Here is a 5,908-nt window from a genome sequence, read left to right as displayed (position 1 = left end):
TTAACTAGGTGGAGGGTCAGGGGAGGGAGCAATTGGGGGGATTGTTTGATGAAATATATAGATGTCTAACCAATGTACTGTATACTTGAAACTAATTAAAATGAAAAAATAAAATAATAAAAAAATTAACAATAAAAAGACTTAGGAAATTTATTTAAATGGGCTTATAGTGAATACCTAGCTTTCAGTATGTATTGGACTATTCCTTGCAATTTTAAGCCAATAATGAAGTAATAGACAAGAAACAAAAATGCCCAAGTGCAGTCAAAGATATTGATATGCATTCCTCCTGTGAGGTTGTCAAAGGAGATATACATGAACGAATCAATGGCAAAGGCAAGAAAAGCACTTGGCTGGTTCTCAAATCAAACTTGCTTCAGGAGAAAAAAGCAGAACCAAGGCCAGGTGGCCCCTAACAATAGCTCTGTTTCCAGCCCTCCAATAAAGCCTGTCTCCCTCCACAAGCTTGCATTATTCCCTCAACCAAAGCATCTATTTGTCAGTTTAAAGTCTTCCCACACAGTAATGTAAGCTTGAGTAGAAAAAGACAGTGGTAACAAGCATTAAGCTGCCCTTTCGCCTCTTGACAGGACACCTGGAGGAGACTGTAATGGGGAATTCCATAAAATACAAGGGGCCACAAAGCTTCACACAGATATACTGTATCAGACCTGCTCTGTGTTGCTGCTTTACTTCCAGTAAGTTCTGACCCAAATGGGCCTCAAATCTAGTGTCCATGTTCAGTGTCTCTCCATTAATCTGCTCTTTCAGTCTATGATGTTGCAGATTTCCTCAGGAATAGATTAAAAAGGAAGACACTCCCATCAGCACAGCTTCATTTCAGAAGAAGTGTTAGAAGTCAGTGAAAGAGTGAGCTGTTCAGAAGGAAACCTGAGAACCTGAAAGCTGTTTCTAAAGGAATTTAACAGTCTATTTCCAAAATGTGACCACTGCTCATCTATCTCCCCCACTCGATAAATAAAGAAGATCAAGCCAAGAGAAGGGATCCCAAGCACGATTCCTTGGCTTCTAATTTTATTCACCCGGCGATGAATGGGGAACCTGATGAACTCTAAAGGGAGTTTAAAAGGAAAGGCCCAAGGTTTGGTCAAGGCTTAAATTTCTCAAATGATGCAATAGATATCTATTTATATCTATATATCTATATCTATATCAATTATCTATCTACCTATCTATCATCTATCTATATTATCTATATCATCTATCCATATTTCTAAAGCATCAAAATTATATAATGTAATACAAAGGCTTTTGACATTAGGAAATAAAGAGAACAGGTGGTAGAATCAAGGTGTTCAAGCTCTTAGGCCAAATTATGCACAGAGACAGCCCAGACATGACTGAGCTAAAGGAAAGCATTTGGGATGTGGATAATGCATCAGTCATAACTCGTAGAAATAGAAATTGTGCTGTTGAGCTCTAGAAAGAAAGGGAAACCTGAGTCTCAGAAGAGTTGGCAAGATGTACGACCAGATGAGAGATATTTCCAAATGTCATGTCCCTATTTGAGGAGGAGAGCTGATCGTTGCCTTAGTTTAGACTCAGGTAGAGAGCAAGGCATACGGCCAGTGCTATGAGTTGGAACTTGTAGAATATTGAGACCGCAAAATAGCTCTACTTAATATTTTTTAATAAAATTTGAAAAGACTTGGATAATTTTTCTTATTATTGATTCTTATTACTATGATTGTACATTATGCCATTCTTAATTAGATTTTAAAATGTTGAGCTCTTACAATACAGCAATATCTATATTTACCCAATTGACTATAGTGGAGTGAGATATTCAGGCTGATTAGCTAGAAAGTCAAAGAGTGACACTCATGTCCATGAAAATATTTAAAGGACTGTTTTCAACAAAATATCAAAGACACATATTTGATTGTTTCATCGTATTCACTGTTTTTGCCTAACCGTGTGGTATTTGCTGTGATATTTTAAGTGATTTCTGTTTGTGGATGATTTTTTTTTTTTAAGCCGAAGGGCAGTTAAGATTTTTTATTTTTAATTACTTATTTTATTTCCCTGGATTTATATTTATTTTTAAGCTGTTAGTATTTAAGTAATCATAAAGGGAAAAGATCACCTGGACCAGTACAATTTGGAACCTTTACTGAGATGCTTGAGTCAGATGTAAAACAAAAAATAAAGGAAATAAATGAATAAGTAAATAATAAATATTCCTAAGTTGGGGGGTGGCACCAGTACAAACATGTGGCTTGATATGACAATGTGTAACTTGATGTATCAAAAAGAACAAAAAAAAAAAAGAAAAGAAAAGAAAAAATTAGCTCTCATATTAAAACAAGATCAAAAGAAATAAAATTAAATTGGTAACATAAATTAGAAGTTTTGTTAGAACTGCTTTTTCTGGCCCTTTGGAGAAAAAGGAAATTCCATCTTGCAAATGGCTAACACATCCTGCTTCACTTTACTTTACCATGAATACTCATGCAAAACATTAAAAACGTGTCTGTGCAGGCATCTCAACAACAAACTGTTGCTCCAAAGTCTCCTAGCAATGTGACTACCTCTTTTTTTGAGGAGGGGTGGGGTGGCAGGAGAAATCAATATAACCCAGAAATTTAAAAAAAATTGTCCCCGAAACTGAAATCAGTTTTCAGAGGTATTTCTGGAAACTTAAAAAGAAAAATAAAAGAAAAAATGTTAGGTTGCTAATTACCAGAAAGTGTTATTAAAACACACTAGCATTCACACATGCATATGGACATAAATGCTCAAAAACAATGATTTCAGTTATACAAATTTAAATCCTCAAGGTATACAAATGTCTGGAAGTCCGTAAAGGTTTTCAAAGCAGAGAGGTGTAAAGTATGATGAAAAACATTTTAGTTTGCTAATGTTAGTAACTTGATCGCTATTTCTGCACTCACCGTTAGGGGGTAAGTAATAATGGAAAATATCAGTGGAAAACTGTAGTTCTCAAATCAAACTCAGGATGAAATCTCTCAGGTAAAAGAGTATAAAATCAAAGATGCTCAGAGAGAGGGGATACTTGAAGCAAGCCAGTTGATGGTAATATAAATTCTCTTCATTGCTCCCAACACTCAATAAGAGTTTATTCTCCACAAAAAAAGGTAAAAATAGTCAGAATCAGGGGGTGGAATTTGAGACAAAGGTCTTCTTCTGGTATATGATGTTCAGAAAGCTAAGTCTGATTTATGAAACAGAAAATCTTGACATTTGTAAAACATGTCTTTAAATGGCAGTGCATAGATGCTTAGTGTAAATTCTTCCAATGTTCATCCAAATCCGTATTTTAAAACACAGAGTCTAGAAAGAAACTGGCTTCTTCTTTTGACTTGGTAGGACCCTACTTTGAGGGGCAAGGTAGAATCTCCATAGATGCTCACAACTGCTCCTAAATGAATAGTTACCAATATACATAAAATTCTATATCCTCGACCAGATAAATTGGGAACTTATAATGAATGGGGGTATAAGTTTGTGTGGGTGTTTTATGTTTTCATTTATATATTAGTCCATCTGCAGTTCAGTGCATTCACACAGTGAGCTAAAATATAATGTTAAGACTTAATAGAGGGATATTTCTCTCTTTATACCAGTCTACAGAGACTAAAGGTGTGAGAATGTTTCCAAATAGGAGCATCAATGAGTTAGTCAAACCGTCTTCCAAGAGGCGGTGGACACTCGGTTCACTCACAACTGCAACGACAGGGAATGAAACAAAGAAGAACATTTACGCCCAAGAAAATAAGTCAAATATGCCTCCTAACCTCTGTCCCTTCCTTGTTCCTCTGGGCTCACAGAAGAAGAATGCAGAAGGGAGCTCCGCCATTACGATGAAATCACTTTCCAAAACCATTAGTACATGTGGCCAAATCAATGTCTAGGAAGCGTATGTCAGATTAGTAATTCCTCTCACTTGTGAGGGGTAATAGAAAAGGAAAAAAAAAAGAAAAGAAAAAATAAGAAAGAGAGAGAAAGCAAGTGTGTGTGTGTGTGTGTGTGTGTGTGTGTGTGTGTGTGAACGAGAGAGAGAGAGAGTAGTAGAATGAGAAGGAGGAGGAAGAGGTAGGAGGAAGAGGCAGTGACTAGGGAAGATTTATCAGGGCTGGGAATAAACAGAACCTCTGCCTTCCCACTCCTACTTGTAAACACACACACACACACACACACACACATACACACGCACACACACACATACACACACATATTCACTCTCATCCTCACAGTCTCACAGTTCTCCACTTTTTTTTTCTTCCCGTTGATCTTGGGCTTAGTAGCTAGAGGGAAGTATCCTGAAAAAAAAGAGATCAACAGAGCTCAGAGGTTGTTTATCTTTTCTGTGAGATTACTCTACTAGTCTATTCTGTGTTTCTGCATGTCCGTTTAGATATCTCAAATGTTTATTTAGATGTTGCTTTCAAAAGTTCCCAGAATTTTTCAAGATCAATATTTAATTAAGTCAATGTGAAGAACTTTCTAGGTGCATAGTCACCTTCTCTATTTTCCATATTGATCAATGCATGTTTCCCAATGCATGTTTTACCCTAAAGGCTCATAGAAAATGTATAGTGCCCACCATGTATAAAAAGCATAGTACCACATGTAAAAGATATAGTACTTACCACAGTAAAATGCCTGAAATTTGAAAATTATTAACAATCAGTTACTATGTTTCCATGGATGAAATTAGCATATTAATGTCGCCTTACCATTAGGAAATTAATATACATAACATAAATTTTCCCATTTTCAGACTCTATTTAGCCAGAGCCAAGGCCCTTAATACTAAGCTTATGTCTTTCTAAAGCAACAGACTAGAGTCAACGTTTTTTATCACTGGCTTCATTCTGGGTCATTTTCCACTATAAGTTTTGTAGCTTTTTCATCATCTTCAAAGTTGAGATCAATCCAATCCTAAATTTCTCATGATAGACACTAATCTAAAATTGTAAATATAAATGATTATAGTACCTCCCCCAAACCATCTAATTATGGGGAAAAAAAGATACCCAGACACTATGGTAGATTGTGATTTAATAACTGAGTCCTTTATATGAACAGGTTACATATTTTAGTATAAATCTGTAAGAGAAGATTAGACATAGAGAATGACAACAAAAAATTAAACAACAAAAAATTAAATCGATGCTTTATAAACTTGGCACTTTAAAGGAGCTATTTTGTACAATGTCCTTCTCTGAGGTCTGTCTAATGCCTTTTCATGATTAGACTAGAATAATAGACGTCTTTGGAGGAAGACAACAAAGGTTAAGTGCAATTCTCATTGCATCATATCAAGGGTCATTTGATATCAACATGACTTACCATGGGTAATATTAACCTAATTACTCGATTAGAATGTATATTGTGTATGTATGTGTGTGTATGCACATACATGGATGTATACATGTGTGCATATACACACATGCATATAAACACACATGTATATGTATATGTATACATATATATGTATATGTGTATATTTATGTATGTATAGTGGTGCATGCTAGATTTCTCCACTGTAAAGTTCTTATTTTTCATATGTTCCACCTCTTTGAAGAAAGAGTATCTACATATATTATTTGAGGTTTTCTATAAGGAAGATTTGTCTTTTCCTTCTCATTTATTTATTTATCCAATCATTCATTTATACCATTAATAGTTCTTAGATATTTATTTTATTCTTTGGGTTATAATACAGATCATTATTTATATTAAAAATATGCATTTTTATACTTGGTTTGTCTAACTTAGAATCCAAATCAGGTATACTCTTTGTATTTGATTATATTTAAATCTCTTCTTAATATTTTTCTGATCAAAAATGACTCCTTTCCTTTCAAAAGGCAATGAACTTTTTTAGAAATTAGGTAAATTGTTCTATGGAATATCCCAT

This window comes from Pteropus vampyrus, unplaced genomic scaffold (genome assembly GCF_000151845.1).
Source record: "Pteropus vampyrus isolate Shadow unplaced genomic scaffold, Pvam_2.0 Scaffold139, whole genome shotgun sequence".
Classification (NCBI taxonomy): Eukaryota; Metazoa; Chordata; class Mammalia; order Chiroptera; family Pteropodidae; genus Pteropus; species Pteropus vampyrus.
Note: the sequence above shows the minus strand (reverse complement) of the source record.